The sequence below is a fragment of the Serinus canaria genome, chromosome 3 (assembly GCF_022539315.1).
Source record: "Serinus canaria isolate serCan28SL12 chromosome 3, serCan2020, whole genome shotgun sequence".
Lineage (NCBI taxonomy): Eukaryota > Metazoa > Chordata > Aves > Passeriformes > Fringillidae > Serinus > Serinus canaria.
In genome coordinates, this window is record NC_066316.1 from 877086 (window position 1) to 897880 (window position 20795).

General features: G+C 46.7%; 1 protein-coding gene across 7 annotated transcripts in view; it reads right to left on the minus strand.

Annotated features, from left to right (window-relative positions):
- The window catches only part of PLCB4 (phospholipase C beta 4), a 185577-nt gene that overhangs the window by 113274 nt on the left and 51508 nt on the right, over window positions 1-20795 (minus strand). For 6 of the 7 annotated variants that reach the window (XM_050972618.1, XM_050972619.1, XM_050972616.1 and 3 more), the window contains exon 3: window positions 4230-4297. The exons of the other annotated variant lie outside the window; for it this stretch is intronic. The gene's annotated coding sequence lies outside the window, so the exon portion shown is untranslated. The remainder of the gene's footprint in view (window positions 1-4229; window positions 4298-20795) is intronic. 7 annotated transcript variants of the gene reach the window in all.

Here is a 20795-nt window from a genome sequence, read left to right on the forward strand (position 1 = left end):
ACTGATGCCATCCACACTGAATTTAGGAGATCATTTGTTAATGAGTAAGCTGCTAACACAGTGCAGGGAAGCCCCCATCAGTTCCTAAGGGGATACAAACAGCCCTGGACTGGGCCCTTCAGGCAGTGCCTGGTGTGTTCAGAGCCAACACTCTGATTTGGGCCCTTCCCCCAGCACCAGGCAGAATCAACAAGGCAGCTGGGGGAGTTGAAGATTTCACCAAGGTGGCATCCCTGTCCCTGAAGTCCTGGGAAAGAGAGGATTGATGAGTGAACTGCAGTCCATCTGAACCCACAGCCAGGAGCACGTGGCACAGCAGGCTCTCACCTGTCCCTCCCTGTGGAACAAACACACTCCCTGTCTTTGTGCTCACTGTTTACTGCAGGAGAAAGCCAGCAGGATGCCAGCAAGCAGAGCCTGTCTGGTACAACAAGAGGGGAAGCAAATGCCTGACATGTTCAGCTCCACCTGCCAGCTCCTGGTAGCCTGGTGTGTGCTGTGCCTGCTCTCACTGCCTGGCAGTGGAACAGCACCTGCTGTTGGGATCACTGCCTCAGAAGGAGGGCAAGCAACAACCACTGGATTCTAACTCTTGAAGCAGTCAAAGACTCTTCTAGCAGAGGTAGCCACGAGGTGAGCCCAGGGGACCAGACCAAGGATGTAACTACACTGCTGTCAGAATACTCTTCTGCAGTTGGCTTCTCAGCAGCTTGGAGCCATAAGCAGCATTTTGGTGTTAAATGCTTTTCTTGGTGTGGTCTCATGGTATCATCAACTTGTTAAATTCATAAGAGCAAGCTCTGAATAACAGGAAACCAAGCTGACAGATAGCTAATCTAATGTGCTAACCCTGACTACAATTCCACCCCTGGAAGCCAGGCAGGGGTGTCCAAGGAGAGACAGCAGGATTGCTGCCCACGCCTGTCTCTGTGCATTTCCTTCCAGGTCTCCACTTTTATGATGGCCTCAGAACTATGGAATCACAGTGCAACATGAGAACACAAAACCTTTAAACCACACAAGAATGACTCAGTAAATTAGCTTAGAGCTAAAGCAATAAATTGCTCCTTGTGGGGGATCTGCCTCCCTAATTCTGAAAGTCTGGCCCACCTTCCTTTTCTCTGGCTCCTGCCTCTGAGAGTAAGAAGTTATGAAGCCCTAATAATCCTGCTGCTTGCACGAAGGGGAAATTGCTTGGTTCTTTCTCCCAAAGAGGCTTTTATGGAACATTCAGACTTCACCAGCCCAGCAAACAGAATACAAAACACTGCCCGTGGCAGAGAACATCAAGGTATAGAATACTGGAAGAACAAAATGAAAAGGCAAGCAATTTCTTTTTTTTTAACTGATGTTAAGTTTCACAAAGGGGGTCCTCAAGTTTTCGTAAAAGACAAGATGTCCTGGTTGCTTCTGCTATTCATCTTCTCCACAATAAAGTGTCTCCTCCTGGTCTTAGAACAATTAACTCTAACAAACAGAAACTGCAGGGACAAAAAGGAAAGAAAGAAAGAAATCCACAAAAGACAGCTGAACTTCTAAGCATTTATGGAACAGACTAAGGACCAAAAGAGGCAACATCTGACAAAGGTGACATATTATCCTTGAGAGGCAAAAGCTCAGGCTGTACCAGCAGCCTGACGTTGCAAGCAGCTCCCACTGAAGCACCAGCAAGTATCAAAACAAGGAGTTTATTAATTGCTGTAAAGTCACTGTGTCATTTTATTATACAAAAAGCACCAGACACAGCAGCAGCTGCAATGCTTTAAATGAAGCCCAAATTTTTTAGAAATTGCTTATTGAATATGAGCTCTCATTCCCAGTATTTCCAGCAAGTTCCTGTGCTAAACAGATCTCATACACTGTGCAACCTTGTGCACATTAATTAAAATAAGACAAAGTTCTCTAATACCTGTTATTTCAAGGACCTCAAGTGCAGCTTTTACTTTCAGGACTGCTGGGAGAAAACCTGGACTCTAGGAGAGGATCAAACAAGCTTCCAAGCTGTATATAAAATATGGGAAGTCTGCAAGGCCATCATAAGGTTGAATTCCAGAAGGCAAATGCAGCTGATGAAGATGAGCCTTGATGGGTCCCAGAATCCTGTTACAGGTCAAACAGAGAACTCCCGTATTGAAGTTTGGATTGGTCTAAAATTCATGCTTATCTATACTTCTCAAAGCCCAAGCTAATCATTTTTGGCATTTTGAAGCTTCAATAATTGGAAACTCATTTTCTTTTAGGATACACACACACACATAAGCATCCATGTGCACCAAACCACCACTGCAGCTCTGCAACACTGCAAATGCTTTCTGAACCCCAGGACAGCCTGGATATTATTGTTCTGTCATAGCCAAGTGCTTCATTATGCACTTGGTTTCTGAGCAGCATCTATTCTCCTTGGCCTCATATGAGTGCCAGAAATTACTTGTGTTGCTGTTTGTCAGTTGCCATGCTATTGTCAACTATTTCACCCTTTGGGAATAGGAAATCCACACACAATTTCTCAAGTTTGCATGAGTAAATCTGCCCAGCACTAGCTCTATTTTCAGGAAAACAGTAATATTTTTCAAGTATTCTAACCACTGGTTATAACAAGTAACAAACAGATTCAGTTTAGGGATAATCAGGGCCACTTGAATGACAAGCCAGGACAGAGGGGAAAGCCAAGATACAGCAATATCTGTGTATATATCTACATCTATCTATATATATCTGGTGTATCCATGGAGAATATGGAGCTGAGGATGTGAGATGAGAGACTGGGAGTTGTCTGGCCTGGAGCTAAACCCATTTGCTGGGTGTCAGAGGCAGTTCCAGGTAATCCCTCTACAAGTACTCCCTTCTCCCTCACTGCTTCCTGTGTGAAGAACTTTCTGGATAGCACAGACTGCAGAGAAAAAGACTGAAACATTCTCAGCTGCCCCCTGAGATTCCCTGGGGCCATCCAGAGCCTCTGTTGACCCTGGCCCAGGAAATGACAGCTTTTAGGCAGACTGGCCACTCAGTAGTGACTGTCACAGCTCATCACTGAACCTCCCCCTCATTTCCCCAGGAGAATTCAGCAGATTAGAGACCCACATCACACAGAGAGCCATTAAGGAGCTAGACACCCAGAGGTGTACCAGGAGCTGTTTATGGGAATAGTTACTTTCCACTGGGCTTGAAAAATTGGATTTTCTGGATGAAAAACAAGTACTTCTAAGTGTGGGCCACTGACTCCAATATTTGTTATCAGCCTGAAGGCTTTGCAGCAGTTTCATCAGTTGTCAGTGTTGTGTGACACTCATCCATGGCAACAGGGTTCAGAAATCAGTCATGGAGAAGTCTCCCATTTAGTGAGAACAAGGACTAGATGGAGCATTTTGCTGATCTTGTGTTGGCCTGGCTTTGCCATGGCAATTCCTGAGGTTTGCATGGACCAAACCAGAGCCAGCCAAGTCCAAAAGGCTTTGCTAAGCTGCACTTGGGGAAATCCCAGCTGTACTTCTGAAATCCTAGAGCTGCTGAGGCAGCCTTGCTGTACAGAAGCAGTTTCTAACTGCTACTCCCCAGAGTCCCTCCTCACAAGCTGGTCATTTATGTATCACCATCCCTCACAAACTGAGCAGGCTCTCACTGGGGGAATAATGCCACTATCTCCAAATTCACCAAACAAGCCATGCTCCCCGCTGTCCCCCAAGCTTTCTCCTCAGTGATAAAGGTGTTTCTTTTGCGTCCTGGCTGTCTTAAGCCACTGGATCAGGTAACAAAGACTTCAGTGGCACTCCCAGCTCCCTGAGCTCCCCTCCAACACCAGCAAGTTGTTCCTGTCTGCAACAGACAGGGCACTCCAGCAGTGACTACACCACAGCACCAAAAAATGTGTCTTTCCCTTTGTTCTGAAGGACAAAACTGGCTCCTGATGAGGTTCACAGCCTGACATCCCCACAGAAAGCAGTGCAAGGCTGACTCTGTAGAACACTGTAAGCCAGCACTGCTGGGAAACACATGAGCCCTACAAAGCACATGCTGAAGGAAGTCACTCTGATAGTGCTGAAAGGTTTCACCACCCTAAGTACAGGACAGCAGATGAAGTGATAGCCCTGTATATGTGTCTGTGCACACAGCTGTCACAGTGGTGGACTGAGAGCTCAAACTGATGCATGGACAGAGGGACAGGCTCCAGGAGCAGCACATTTGCAAATGTAACCCAGCTGTGATTTCTAGTTTATGAGTGAGCAACTTACATAGGAGTTCTGGGCTGGGTGGATGAACAGTGGTCTAACTAGACTGCTGTGCTGGGAAACTCTTCCTCCTGTGAAGCAACAAAACAAGATGGTCAGTCTGGGACCAGGTGTTATCTGCTAGATCTCACTATTGAAAACCACCCCTCCCATGGCCCACAAACGTGCAGCACCCAGACAAACACTGTGGAACAGGATCTGGCCCTGCCTCTGCTAAATCCTTCCTGGGAGGTGTTCTGCACACAGAAGGATGGGCTGTGGCTGGGAGCGTTGGAAGCTCTGGATGAAGCATCCCATTCCCCACTGCAGCACGCCAGGGCAGCTTTTAACATTCATAAAGCATCCTGAATGATTAATAATCACCACAAAGGAGCAGCTGAACAGTGCTGCCACATTTATCTCTTCCCAGAATAAATGCTAGCTGATTTTAATTGTGTTTCGTGTCTTCCTTAGACGGGCAACATAAACTTGGGAAGATTTCACTCCAGCATGAGTAACAGACAAGCTCCAGTAGCAAGGGAATGCTACCCCAGGAGTACAGCATGACAGCTCACAAGGCTAATGATGTCCCTGCACATCCATTCCTAAGGTTTCTAAACATCCCACCTGCCCTGGGCCAGGCTGCACCCCATTGCAGCTCAGATCTTTAGCAATGTGAGTACCACTGCCAGGCCACGTGCCATTCTGCCTGGCATGGTACCAAAACACAGCCAAAGTCATTCCACATCCCAAAGAGCTCCTGGGAACTGCTGCCAGAGATTCCACACCCCAAAGAGCTCCTGGGAACTGCTGCCAGAGATTCCACACCCCAAAGGGCTCCTGGGAACTGCTGCCAGAGATTCCACATCCCAAAGGGCTCCTGGGAACTGCTGCCAGAGATTCCACATCCCAAAGAGCTCCTGGGAACTGCTGCCAGAGATTCCACATCCCAAAGAGCTCCTGGGAACTGCTGCCAGAGATTCCACATCCCAAAGGGCTCCTGGGAACTGCTGCCAGAGATACACACTGCTAAACTGGGGGCTCCTTGGAAGCCCTGAGGAAACACTTTCTGCACTTGCTTACAGAAAAGAGACTTTCCATGAGGCACTGAAGAAGGATAATGAGGATGCTCATCAGGTGCTGTGGTGCCATCTTTTGCTGCAAAAGCCACAAAAAGAGTATAAAGGTTGTGACTGGAGAATGGACGAAGTGAACAAAGGGTTGGGCCCTGGACTGCTCAGGGGTGAGAGTATATGGCTGATTAGCCAGAGAAGCAGAGCAAGGGCAGCAGGAATCACGGTGAAGAGCCCTGAAGTACAAAAGGAAAGGTGATGTTTGATGTACAAGGAGCCAGGAGAGACAGAGGCTAAAGCTCAAGAAACCATTTCAGCTTGGTGAAGCAAGACTGCAGTTAACAAGGCAAGTTTGCTGCAGTAAGAGGAATGTTACAGTGAAATGTGTGCACAGATAAGACTTTCCCAGCAGATGTTCCCCATCTGCCATGCAATCCCCTCACACAGCAATCTTCAGCCTGCAACCCAAAGAGAGCTGAGTAATGAAGAAAATTGTCACTCAGAGAAGTGTCCTGGGGATGCTCACAGCACTCACAGCAAATCACAGGCAAGAGGAAAGCAGCAGAGAAGTCTGGGGGAGACCAAGGAGGACAAAGAAGGCACTCAAGTCCAAGAGTACACAAAAGGTGAAAACAGCTGTTTGCGAGTTTAGGAGAAAACTGGAGAATAAATATCACCAAGTGCACCAACAGTAGATGGAGCTGTGAGATAAGAGGAAAAAATAACCTTTAAAGGGCTAATTAAAATAGCAATTCTGAAAATGAAGGCATAAAACCCTTTCTTCACCCACCAGAGCTGAGTTGGAGGAGTATGACAGCCATAGCATGGCAGCAGAAGGAGCTGCAACACCTTGTCACTCTTTTTCCTGCCCTTAGCTCAGACAACACTGCCCACACTGGCACAGGTGGAATCCCTGCCAGCTTGCTGCCAGCCATCTGCCAAGATCAGCCAAGCACTAGGCACAAACTCAAGCTGATCTAACAATCTCCTCGAGGATCTCCTTTCTCCACCCCTTGCATTCTGCTTCACATTCTAACACCACCTGAAATTTTTTCACAGAAGCACAGACAAAAATTGTATACTGTTTTCTGTTGTGTGGGGTTTTTTTTAATGGAATTAGTTATGAGAAGCCTGTTGATCTCTGGAAAGAACAAGCAATACTGTGAGATAAGGGCTAAGGAACACTAGTGATGTATATTAAGACCTGCAGATACAACTGGCATCACTCACTGCCATAAGAAGTCTGTAAATGGACTTCACCAACACAAGCCCTACCTCAAATCAGATTCCAAACAAAGCTGGACAACTCCAGGAGCTCCAGGTGGAACTATGAATTTTACTTGAAACTTTTCTGTACACAGGAAAACACCAAACTCTGGTCCTGCATAAAAAGGATGCCTGTATTAGGCAACATGCAGTGAGCCTGTCAAGCATCACAACAGCTTCATCTGTCAGGGATCTAAGAACTGCTCCAGGACAGGCTTTGACATCTCATTCTTCTCTGAGCATCCTCTGAAGAAGCAAGTTCAGGCTTATATGAAATTAAGGCACAAAAATGGAATAGCTTCTAGCCTTGCTCACTGAAGAAAGATCCCACTAACACTGCTGTGAGAACAAGCAACAAAAGGGACATTTTACATACACTTTGATTCTTTTTTCCTCCCACAAGGTTACAATGTCATCATCTCCAGTCACCTTTTTACAAGGAAAGAACTGGAACCTCCAATGCAACGCTGCAAATCTTTTTGGAGCAAGACCACACACATGATAGGTGACATTATCAGAGCTATTTTTCAGAGACCTGGAAAAGAGCCTATGTCCAAAAGCCTAATGGCTGGTCTCAGCAGTCAGCCTGATAAAAGATACCATCTGCTTTTACCAGTCCTGCTTCTTAACTCAGGAAAAAAAAAGGGAATATTTTCTATATAAGCAGCTGATTGGCAACATTTACTAACCATTCACAAGAGGAGGCACTGAGGCCTAACCCCATCACATGGGGCTAACTGGAATCCAGGGCCTCCTTAAGCTATCAAATGGATTGTCAGATGGGAATTCTGTGCATACTTACAGGATAATGCATGGAAGTATATGATTAATTTTATCACCAATAAGAGGCTGGAAGCCCAGGGTGAGTTTCAGTTTGCAGCCACAGAAATGAGTGTACAGTCACACAGCTGGCCTGCTGCACATCAGGCAATCCTTTTCTCTCAGTTTTGTGAAGCTGAGCTTTAAACCATGTTGTGTAATTTATAAATCACCACACTGAAACCTGCTGATTACACCATGCATGCAGGACTCAACTAATTTCCAGACACAGTGGAAACCACAGAATGGTTCTGGGGCCCTTCAGACATTAAGACATATGCTAATTAGCTGCTACTTGATAGCAACTAGTATAGCTAGATGTAAATTACAACATGGAAGAGCTGTTCAAGCCCTTTGTTATTTAAAACAATTCTACATATTATCTTTTCCAAATCAGCATCACAGCAAAGCCACAAATGACACCAACAATCACGCTGATGACAGGGAAAGAACAAAACGAGGGAAAAAAAGCCAAACCCCCAGTGGCAGCCAGGGCTTGCAGCGTGGCAGCAGAGGGGGTGAGGCAGCACAGGATTCATCCCCAGTCCCAGCTGAGCCTGCCCTGCAGGGCACAGAACAAAGCCCCAGTCCCAGCTGAGCCTGCCCTGCAGGGCACAGAACAAACCCCCTCTCAGCACTGCAGTAGGGACCTCACTCACACACCTCTGCTTTGATTGTACTTGGCTGCCTCTGACCCAGAGCTGAAAGCAGGTTAAAACTCCACCCTGAGCAGAGGCAGAGCTGCCCCTGAGATGCCCTGCTCCCAGCACAGCCCCTGCAGCTGAGCACTCATGGACCTTGCTCCTGGGGCCTGGGCAGCACAGGGAGCACACGAGGGGCTCTGCACACACAGCTGGCACCTGCATGGCACTGCACTGCCCTGCCAGGAAAAGGAGCCCCCAGGGAGGGGACAGCAAACATTTTCTGGTTGTTCTAAAAACTCAAACACTCAATTGCTGTAAGAGAACACAGAAATGTCATGGGGCAGTATTTAGATCTAGCAACTGCCAAAGCCAAGAACACAGAATCTCTCTGGTGCCCAGCGTGGGTACCCAGCTGTACAGTATGCTAAAAGCTGAAATAGTTTATTCTTGCTGTAGCAAAATAATATTTGTGACTGGAAGCTCTGCAGTAGCAATCCAGGCAGAGCAGTAATTTCTGCCTGAATACAAGGACTGCTAGACCATTTGGAAGATAAATAAGAAGGCCTGCATTCACCTGGGGATACAGCAAAGAGGGAGAGGGAAGAGCAGTACTGTTGTTCTTTTCTTGGAGAGTTGTCTTGGTAGTGCCTCTGGCCAAATCACATGGATCCATTTGTCCTAATTCTGGCAGCAGGAAGAAGACATGTTCTTAGAGACATTCCTGAAAATCCCACAGCAAAAAGAGTAGGGGAGGTGGGGGTTTGTCCATCCAAGGGCAAACACCTGCACTAGGGCCTTCAAACCACAGACATGGATCACACAAGGAATGCAGCAATTACACAGGGAGTACAATTTAAGCTGACCATTGCAATTTCCCAGTGGCAAACACATTTTACAATGTCTTTATTTTAACAGGGAAAAAAACCAACCAAAGCCTGCCTCTTTCCTTCTTTTTTCTTATGGGTTCAGTGATGAGGGTTAAGGTTTGGACTGACAAGCAGAAACATGAGCACAGCTGAGGGAACAGCAAACTTAGAAAGCTACAAAAACTTTATACCCAGAGCAATACAGCAGGGACCTGCATGCTCACACTTCTATTTCATGCAGGCCAGAACATTTGTCTTTGCCCTCACTGCTGCCTTATGTGTGTTTAATTGCATCATGCTAACAAGCAGTTGACATTTGATGTGCTGGAACAAGGGATTAATGCTTTCAGGGATGTAAAGGCTGTGATTTCAAGCTGCTTTTGTAAGGAACATTGCTGTCCACAGAGGGCTGTAAGGGGACCAGCAAAAGCCATGTCCAAAATGATGTGGGGAAGAGGGTATTCCAAATTTTGAGATTCTGTAGCTGATAAGATTTTGATTTCGTGTTGAAATGACAGTTACACATCACTCCTCTTTCCCACAGCACTCAATCTTTTATATTATTACCTCTGTTCAAGTTGGAATATTAAAGGAAGATTTCCAAACCCACAAAGCCATTTCATGAAGGAAAACAAAAAAAATCACTATCTAGCCATACCCTGGCTGCAAAGACATGCAGAATGCTCTAACAGAAGCCTGTGGTTGCCACAAAAAACAAACAAAAACTTTCTGCAGAACAGGCTGTGGCAGGAACAGAGGGAAAAACATCAGAAAACACTTTGGTCACAGCAGTAAGTGCTCATTGACCCTGGTGGCAGCCACTGTTTGCTTCTGAGGCATCAGTGGCTCCTTCCCTGGGACTCAGGAGAGATAAAACCCTTCCACTGCAGAGCAGGAGCACTGCAATCACTGCAGGGAGACAATCAGCCCAAGAGGGCACTGCGAGGGACCTGTGCCTGCCCCTTCCACACTCAGAAGGTGCCACCAGGCAGGGGGCAGCCCTTCCCCAGGGCTCCCTGGCTGCCAAGCAGAGCAGGGCTCAGGGATGTCCCTCCCAGGGTGCCCCACGGAGCAAAGTGGGAAAGAGCAACACCCACAGGGACTGCCTGCACAGGGACCCAGCTGGGAGCTCCAAGGGAGGGAAATGAACACATGGAACAGGAGCCAACTGCTCAACCCCAGCCAGCCTGCAAGCAGGGAAAATGGAACTGAAAGAGGAAAGAGAAATGATTTATCCTTGCTGAGTGCTGCACCTGTGAGCAGCACAGATCTGGGAAGGATGGCAAAGAAAAAACAAAAGGGAGAAATACAAGGTGCTGATTGCGAAAACTTTCATCTTGTGTTCTTAAGCATTAAACCTGACACCTGACAATGGTGGCCACAGCATGGCAATAAAACAATCAATGAAGTTTTTTTGTTGGGGACAGTTTGGCAGTATAAAAACATTATAATAAAGTCAAGGCAAAATAATATCATCTCAATAAAATAAGTAGCATATTTTACATTTAGTACCTCTTTGTTATTTCCTTTTTCTTCATAAAACTTCCCACCACTGATATTAATGAAAAAAAGAATGGAGTGACTCATTACAATGGATTTGAAGCATAATAAAGGATTTTGGAGGGTTGCATGTGTCCAGTTTTGTCCTTTAAAACCACTTAGGTGATGATTTATTTAAGTCAACTTGAGGTTTGTTGCTGGCCCAGTGCTGAAGGATCAGCAGTGCCAGGAGAATCCACACTTGTGCATGTACAGGTAGTGCTGTCCTGTTTATATTTTATGTTAACTCTGATGGTCCAAAATGCATCTGTAGCAACACAGGACTCATGGAATTCACTAAACTTTCTGCTGTTTCCCATTTTAAAAAGCATTCCTGTCGGAGCTCATACTTGATAGATGAGCTTTGAATATTTTCACATCATTTCAATGGTAATGGTTTCAGCACTGGAAACTTTTTATCCAGAGAAGAGTTCATGAACACACACAAATATTCATGATCTCACCATGGTCAAGTGGTCCTGGTTAGAGCTGAATAAAAACATATACAGACATTGAACCCAGGACTGGAGTAAAGAAATTCCAATCTTCAAAGTATCAAGTTAAGCACTTCCAAAAAGTATGCCAAAATATTCCAAAGCTATGATGACATTTTCAGTTTGATGTATTTAGAGATGTAGTAGATAATAATACTAACTAAACAAAGGAATAATGTATAAAGGAAATATTCAAACTCTCCTAGACAAGCACATACTTTCATCCAAGTGGTTGGACTATATGAGTAAACAGTTGAAATTTGGATTTTATTTCATAGGACAGTTTTGGCAAGGATTTTAATGCATCATCTAAATCTTCTAATTGATTTCAGTGTATAAATTAAGTCTCACTCAATTTTTATGCTAATCCAACAGGTTATTTTGTAATACATTCTATTTTGTAATGTTTTGTAATAAAACGCCACATAAAACTTCATGGGTAATTCTTACTTACAGTGATTTTCTGTGAAGTTTTCTATTAAAGATTACCCAACATCATAATAAAAAAAAGGTGGATTGTCAACTGCTTCTAACTGACTCTGGAAAAAGAAAAAAAAAATCATATAGTTCCAGAGCATCCTGCATTGAAATTATCTGTCAGCTCAGTGTGTTCTCAAAACAAACCCTTAGATAAGAATTTCACTCAGGACTTCTAGCAAGACCACTTGGAGGTTGTGTAAAGTTGCACCCCAATACAGAAAGGCCTGATCTTTTCATCTTGCACATATTTAATCCTGTGGTTGTGCTCAGTCCAGTGAGGCTTGCCATGGAAAAACTGTAAGGAAACTGTAAGGAAAAACTGCATACTTTTCAAAGTAAATCTGCTATCATTCTGATGAAAAAAATTCTCCACTTGAAACAGCTCAACAGCAACAATTTGGGCTTTTATTTTACTTATAAAAATACAGGCAATAGTCTGCACGGGCACTTTATAACCTCCTTGAAAGCTAGATCTCCTAAAGCTATGAATAAATTCCTTCCAGGAGAAAGATGGGTCTCTTCAGGCATTCTTAGAATTCCCCATGCTCACTGCTGAACAGAGGGACTATTCATGGTGATCTTATCACACTCCCACAGATCACATCCAGTCCAAAGCCTGCTCCAGTGCAGGCAGGTGGAATGCAAGTGATTTCATCGGGCCTGCCCTGGGCCCTGAGCACAGAGCTGCTGGAATGAGCTCAGGGAGAGCACATGAGATAATTCCCAGCTCTGCTCTGCTGTGCTTCCAGAGCATCACACAGCCAGTTGCATCACTTGGCTTGTTTAAAGCCATCCAAATCTCCCTCTGATCTCCTACGTATGCCAGAAATGAAGAATACAGCCCAAGAAAGCAATGAATTCACATTTGTCACTGTCTGCAACAGATGGGTGGTGAGAGCTTAAAAACCACAGCTGAGCTGCAGAACCACAACCAGCATTTTTACACTGAGCTCTGAGCTCCACTGCCCAGCAGGAAATAGTTAATATTTGTTCACTCTCTGCTTTCCCCCAGACTCCACAAGACTCCAGTGACAACTTGCATTCCTGCTTTTTCCAGGCTGAAATTTCTCCCAAGGTATAACTGTTTTGGAAGAATAGTCCTTATGCATCAGGCAATGAGTATGATTTTGACAGTGATGTGAATTCTATCACTAACTTAGGAAGAACTAGGATTTAATCCAAAGAATGCAACCATATGCTATTTAACATTATCTGTAATGTAAACTGTGATGTGAAATACAGCCTGATGTTAAAAGAACCAGAAAACTGTCTAGAAGCTTCCTGGTTCACCATGTTTCCTAAATTTGTCTGCTATGAACTCCAGCTCAGTTTTTGTCAATTCCCTAAAAAAAGAACATTTTTATTAGAAAAACATAAAATTAAAAGTCATGGAAGTCTAGTAAGTTGTTTCACCATGCAAAACCAGGAACATTCCTGTGTATAAATTTTCCCCAGCAGTGTATCTGGCTGATGTCAGGTTATCAAAATGATTGACTTGATGAAGTCTGGAAATAGGAGTGACAGGAAATTAGGAAGAATGGATTTTTGACACTTTAAAGACAGAGCTTGTTGGCTGAAAGCATCTGATGATGAATATACTGACCCACCTGCAAAGAGGCAGCGAGCACAGCTCTCCTTCCTACACTGGGGAGAGGAAAGATGTTTTTAAAGAGCTTTGGAAGAGAAGAAAAGGGAATTCCCCCAGCACTAGACCTGAGAATCCCACACCAGAGATCCAGGGCTTCCTGGTCAGCAGGAGACATCACCAGGAAGCTGAGATTGCCAATGTGACCAGGCCCAGAGCAGGTTTAACCCCAGAGCTTTCCCTGGCTGCACAGTGCAGCCTGTCTGGATTTACAGGCTCCATGGGACAGCCCTCCCCACACCACACACACACAGGGTCACTGCCAGGGCAGGTTCCCACAGAGGAACTCCCCACACTTGGGGTACCTCCCCCCACTCACACCAATCTCTGGGCTTTGCTTCCAGGAAATTCTGAACAAGGAGTTCTGAAGAGGGGATGCTTTACTACATTCTGTCACAGCTACATGCTTTGGATGTAAAGTTTCTGTTCTTGACATTTACTAAAAGGTTCTTCAACACCTCGTAACCTCTCTGTAGGTATTTGAACCACTCTGCTCATTTTAAGAGGACTGTGAGCCACAGGAACAAGTAGCCAGGGAAGCTGTGGCTGCCCCACCCCTGGAAGTGTTTAAGACCAGGCTGGACTGAGCTCTGATCAACCTGGTCTAGTGGAAGGTTCCCCTGCCCATGGCAGGGGGTTGAACAAGATGATCTTTAAGGTCCCTTCCCACCCAGGCCACTCTATGATTCATTTAACTCTGTAGGTTAAACTAAAAAAAAAAAGGTATAATTTTGTTGCATTGGACAGCATTTCTGACAGTCTGTGCAGTTTTATTTTTTTTTATTTTAATTTTATTTTATTGCAATTTTCTTTTTCAGCAGCAAAGAGTAAGAATTTACAGAAAACAAGCCTCTTAAATCCTTCAGTATTCCAATTTTCTGTAATAGGCTGTGGCATAAGTCTGTGGCAAAGAAAGCCAACAAATCTTCTGCCAAAAAGTCAGAACCTGTTATGCACATAATGCATTAGAAAGATAATGCAAGCTATTATCTGACATGTAAGACATGCCCCAAGTGCACTCTGGAATTAAAACAGTGCTTTATAGGAATCCCTGTGTGTTAGGCTAGTTTTGCATTTATCTGTGTATGAGTACCCATCTGATTTACAGTGCTACAAAACAGAACTGAATAAACAAATGGTTCACAACTGATGAACACGACTCACCTGGTAAGGGCTTATTTCATTTATGTTAAAGGAAAACATCTCACACGTGCCCCAGTTGCATTGACCATAATTTAACATAGATCATGCAGGCAGCCTCTAAGTCAGTGAACCAAGGTCATGATTGAACCCTTCTCCCTTGATTAGAAAGGCTGTTAATTCAGGAGGATAGCACTGACTTAGAATCTGATGCATTTCAAATAAAACAATAACAGTCCCGTCATTATAGCTTCAATCTATCCAGTTGCTGGCTGATTTTTATGATTTTATTATTTTTTCTTCCAATGTCTTGTGCTGTTCCTGCATGCGACTGCATGAGTGGAAGAAAATTCCACTGCCTCTCACTCCCATAAATGTTCTCCAGTTAAAAATAAATCAGACAATTAAATAACAAAAATAAAAGTGACCAAGAGTGCAACTTCACACAGTGAAACTGCTCATAAAGGATGCGCTGATAGGTACTAAGAGAATGAATGCAGATAGGAGACCTTAAAAAAAAGGTTAACCACTGTGAAGGTAAGAATCTGTATTTCACTGGGAGTTTTCTTTTCTGCTGTGTTTCAATTTCAGCACATTAATGCCAGTCCAGGAGTGCTGGAAACAACCTCATAACCTTTGAGATACCTTAGATATTCTGAAGAATGCAAAAAGAGCCTGATAACAAGGAAAGTGTCATAAATGTTAAAATACTTCTCCAAAGAAGGTAAATATTTCTTTGCTGCTTTCATTTTTCAAATATTAGAGTTTTTCCCACCTTGAGGTCTGACCTGCAGTGGAAAACTGATTGACCTTAGCTCTATCAGTTTTGCATCACTGAGATACAAAGAACATTACCCGTTGTAGAGTAGATAAATCAATTTTTACTAAGATGTCTGCTTTCACCCGTGGGCTTGTATGGGTTCAACTGCATTAGCCAGTAAAAACAATAAACATGTTCCAATATTAACTGGCAAAATCAGAATCAACACTATTTGAATTCAGGTGAGAGCTGACTCCTAACTAGCAAAACCTACAGAAACCAAATTTGAAATGTTTCTTACCCAAACAAGTCTCAAGTTGCACAAAGCACCGTACTGAAGCATTACTGCTATGAATTAGTGCTTGGCTGAGTAGAGGTTGGCTGGTTTGTTCACTCAGTGCTGAGGCACTCCAAAGCCAGCTCCCAAAGCTGAGGGATGGACACACTCCCCACCCAAGGGCAGGGCGGATGGTGCTGCTCTCTGTCCCTGGGAAACCAGCTCCTCCTGCTCAGGACACTGCTGCCTCCCCAGACTGCTGGGCACCACAAGGTCACTGAGCCACCAGGCCTTGTCCTGAGCACAGAGGGGAACAGGAGACAGCCATTGCTCCTGCCTCCCAGGGATCACACCCTTCCTGCCAGGCACCCCTCAGGCCACAGCACCTCGGCCTCTCTCCAGGGAACTCCAGCTGTGCCTCCAGAGCCAGCCCTGCCTGGCACTGAGGGCATTGCCCACCCATGGCACACAGCACCTCGGCCTCTCTCCAGGGAACCCCAGCTGTGCCTCCAGAGCCAGCCCTGCCTGGCACTGAGGGCATTGCCCACCCATGGCACACAGCACCTCGGCCTCTCTCCAGGGAACTCCAGCTGTGCCTCCAGAGCCAGCCCTGCCTGGCACTGAGGGCATTGCCCACCCATGGCACACAGCACCTCAGCCTCTCTCCAGGGAACTCCAGCTGTGCCTCCAGAGCCAGCCCTGCCTGGCACTGAGGGCATTGCCCACCCATGGCACACAGCACCTCAGCCTCTCTCCAGGGAACCCCAGCTGTGCCTCCAGAGCCAGCTCTGCCTGGCACTGAGGGCATTGCCCACCCATGGCACACAGCACCTCGGCCTCTCTCCAGGGAACTCCAGCTGTGCCTCCAGAGCCAGCCCTGCCTGGCACTGAGGGCATTGCCCACCCATGGCACACAGCACCTCAGCCTCTCTCCAAGGAACTCCAGCTGTGCCTCCAGAGCCAGCCCTGCCTGGCACTGAGGGCATTGCCCACCCATGGCACACAGCACCTCGGCCTCTCTCCAAGGAACCCCAGCTGTGCCTCCAGAGCCAGCTCTGCCTGGCACTGAGGGCATTGCCCACCCATGGCACACAGCACCTCGGCCTCTCTCCAAGGAACCCCAGCTGTGCCTCCAGAGCCAGCCCTGCCTGGCACTGAGGGCATTGCCCACCCATGGCACACAGCACCTCGGCCTCTCTCCAAGGAACCCCAGCTGTGCCTCCAGAGCCAGCCCTGCCTGGCACTGAGGGCATTGCCCACCCATGGCACACAGCACCTCGGCCTCTCTCCAAGGAACCCCAGCTGTGCCTCCAGAGCCAGCCCTGCCTGGCACTGAGGGCATTGCCCACCCATGGCACACAGCACCTCAGCCTCTCTCCAAGGAACCCCAGCTGTGCCTCCAGAGCCAGCCCTGCCTGGCACTGAGGGCATTGCCCACCCATGGCACACAGCACCTCAGCCTCTCTCCAAGGAACCCCAGCTGTGCCTCCAGAGCCAGCCCTGCCTGGCACTGAGGGCATTGCCCACCCATGGCACACAGCACCTCGGCCTCTCTCCAAGGAACCCCAGCTGTGCCTCCAGAGCCAGCCCTGCCTGGCACTGAGGGCATTGCCCACCCATGGCACACAGCACCTCGGCCTCTCTCCAAGGAACCCCAGCTGTGCCTCCAGAGCCAGCCCTGCCTGGCACTGAGGGCATTGCCCACCCATGGCACACAGCACCTCAGCCTCTCTCCAAGGAACCCCAGCTGTGCCTCCAGAGCCAGCCCTGCCTGGCACTGAGGGCATTGCCCACCCATGGCACACAGCACCTCAGCCTCTCTCCAAGGAACCCCAGCTGTGCCTCCAGAGCCAGCCCTGCCTGGCACTGAGGGCATTGCCCACCCATGGCACACAGCACCTCAGCCTCTCTCCAAGGAACCCCAGCTGTGCCTCCAGAGCCAGCCCTGCCTGGCACTGAGGGCATTGCCCACCCATGGCACACAGCACCTCAGCCTCTCTCCAAGGAACCCCAGCTGTGCCTCCAGAGCCAGCCCTGCCTGGCACTGAGGGCATTGCCCACCCATGGCACACAGCACCTCAGCCTCTCTCCAGGGAACCCCAGCTGTGCCTCCAGAGCCAGCTCTGCCTGGCACTGAGGGCATTGCCCACCCATGGCACACAGCACCTCGGCCTCTCTCCAGGGAACTCCAGCTGGGCCTCCAGAGCCAGCCAGCTCTGCCTGGCACTGAGGGCATTGCCCACCCATGGCACACAGCACCTCAGCCTCTCTCCAGGGAACCCCAGCTGTGCCTCCAGAGCCAGCCCTGCCTGGCACTGAGGGCATTGCCCACCCATGGCACACAGCACCTCAGCCTTCTCCAGGGAACTCCAGCTGGGCCTCCAGAGCCAGCCAGCTCTGCCTGGCACTGAGCCTTGTACACAGAGGGCATTGCCCACACATGGCACCCACTCTCCTGGCATGCCCTGGCCTGGCTGCACACCTGGGAATCAACTGCAAGCACCTGCCATTCTACCACACCAACCCTCTCTACATCTCTCCACCCATTTTTAAGCAAGCCAGTAGTGCTTTAATCAGGCATAGTCTCTGCACTTAAGACAGGCTAAGCCATGCCTAAAATCTGCAAGCAAAGAGCTAAATTCAAGACAGTTAAACAAGTGATGAATACTGCCATAAATCACAGCATGATGTGAATAAATACCTGTGTCTGCACCCTCACAACATCATCATGACATTGGATCATCAGTGCCTGTTGCTCCTGAACACCACCTAACCTAGAAACCAAATTATCCAGTGCTGCCTCTGCAGTTGTTTTTGCTGATCCAAGGGGGAAAAAAATAGAAAACAGAAGAGAAAACACGCAGCCAAAATATGACAAAGATAAGTTACTTGCCTTCTAATTTTGCCAAAATCTTCTAGGAAACGCAATCAGAATTCCCTGGTGCTGCCCTACAAGCGGAAATGCCATGTTCCAAGAGCACTGAATGAATGTTGCACTGCAGCTGAGCAGGACAATAAAAGCTTTGTGACAAACGGCCTCAGTGCCCCACCACACTGACTCTTCCCCAGTTATCCTTAAAAGCAGAGACAAGCCACAAGGAATAATAATATTAATTCTGCTTGACATACATTTCCTACCAGACAACAGACTACTGTGGAAGAATGCCTGGTGACAGATTTTATAGACAAACACAAACCAGCCCTGCCCAGCAGACCACCCAGATCACTGAACATGATTCTATTGCATGCTCCCTGGAAACACCTGCAGATCAGATCCATTCTGGAAGCAAAATTAATACGGTTTAAATTCTGGACAGTAAATAATCCTAATCCCAGTCGTCACAAAATAGGCCTAATCTATAAAATCCTGTTTGCCTAGGGCAGGAACTGGGCCTTGTGCTGCTGTTAAAGTAAGGGCCAGCATGCACAAACACTCAGCACTCATCAGGGTGCATTATGAGTGGGACTGCAGCCAGCACTCCTGCTCCTTGCTCTTTTTTTGCTGTAACTACCCAGTACTGGCAGCAGAGCCCTGGTACAGCACCAGTCATGCTGCCATCCCAGTTGAGATGCAGGGCCAGTCACCCCTGTGTTCACCACAGAGATGGAGTTAGCAAAATGGCCTTAACAGGCACCAGCAGCTCCACCTCTCCCTCTGGCAGCAGCAGTACTTGAATATGCCAAATGGAGAAAAAGAAAACCCACAGGAAGCGGCAGTAAAGTTGGTTAATTTTTAACTTGTTGAGATTTCTTTTGTCTTCGAGAAATAGAAAATAATTTGAAAACAATGCTATGTTTATAGCAGAAGTGAGGAACTATCTGCAAACACAGTCTAATCAATTTTTCTCCTTATGTGGATATATCCTGGAGCAATGCACACATTCCCAAATCTCAAGATCCCTAACACAATAAAGCATGAGAGCACTCAGAAGAATATCCCAGTACAAGAAAATAAACATTTCTTTTTACTAATCTTAAAATATCATATCCACAAATGATGCTTTTTAGGGATGGAACGTAGAGAAAAGCTTCTTACAAAGCATTTAGTTTTATATTTATGAGAATTAATTCTGTAGAGCTCAGCTGATAAGCTCCTGTTAATTATAATGCTTTCTGTGCATGCCTTTCATCTGAGGTTCTGGAAGCACATGGAAAATCTTAATTAGGTCTCCAAACACTACTGTGAGGAAGGCAGAGTCTCCTTGCACAGAAGACAAGGCACAGGCAGCAGTGTGATTTGCCAAAGGTCACCCAAGTGCCCTGGGCAGCCAGCAGCAGAGGGGTTCCTGCCACAGCCCAGCCAGACCACATCACTCACTGCTGTCCCTCACCCAGGACCTGCACTCACACACTGCACAGCAGCCACTCAGGATCAGGAGTTTCTCCCATGGAAGGTGCTCTTCCAGCTGGGGGCAGTTGTGTGAATTGCTCCTCTCCAAACCCAACTGCTCTGCACAGACACAACTGCTCATTAAAGCCAAAGCAAACTCTGGCTGCTATCATTAAATGCTGTGCCTGGAAGGCTGGAATATTGTAGAGTATCAAAGGTTTAAAGTCTCCTTTTCAGCCCTGCCTGATTACTTAAACCACCACTATAAAACTATCATGGATAAAATCTCACCTGAAGCTGATTAAATCTTTACTGATGTAATGGAAGAGTACAAGAACAATTGATTTACATTTTTCTGTGAATATTTATTTACCTGTACTGCAGCTTTGGGTTCTGCACTGGAGCATTTTGCTTGCCAACTTCCTGTAACTTACGCCCAAAACTTTAATCTCCCTCTGCCAATTGTCTGCTTCAACAAATCATAAACACTGAAATATGCTTTCCTTTGCCTAAAATGAAGGCAGCAATTCAATCTGAAAGGATTCATGATAGCTGCAGTACAAAAGTGAGGTGAGAAGATGACTAAGTTGCAAAAGAAAAGCTCTATCTCATAAAGAACCACCAGAAATAAGGCCCAACATGACTGACTTTTTAAATTGCCAGTTAAAACACATTCAGCTTTCTACACAGACTAGTATTAATGTGTCTAACAGGACAGCAGATGAATGCACCCTGGGTAATCACTGTGAGCCCGTAAGCAGAATCAGATCCACTCAGCCACCCCAAAATCTCCCCTTCTCAGGGGCGGTGAGCACACAGAGCACAAAACCCTCGTGCTCACCAAGAGCAGGCTGTGGTGACAGCACAGCTGGGATGGAACCTCCCCTGAAATGCTGCCATTCACCAGGGATCCCAACTGACAGCTCAGCCTGAGGGGGGCTCAAAGTCAGCTTCCCACTGTCAGGTTATGCTCAGCCAGCTCTAACCTTCACCCAAGCCAAAACAAACGGGGAGTAACCCCTATCAGGGAGGCACTGCTACTGAAAGCAGGGTACCCCTCACTCATTAGCCCGAGAGAAGTTCCATTTTTGAGCAGGGAACAGACCACTAATTATTTTTGAGCAGGGAACAGACTACTCAGAAATTATTCCACCTCCTTTCACATTTGGTCATAATTTCAGCTACTTCTTTAATCACTCCTTGACAATACAAGATACATTTTTATTCATTTTAGGTATCATTCTGCTGCTCCACACT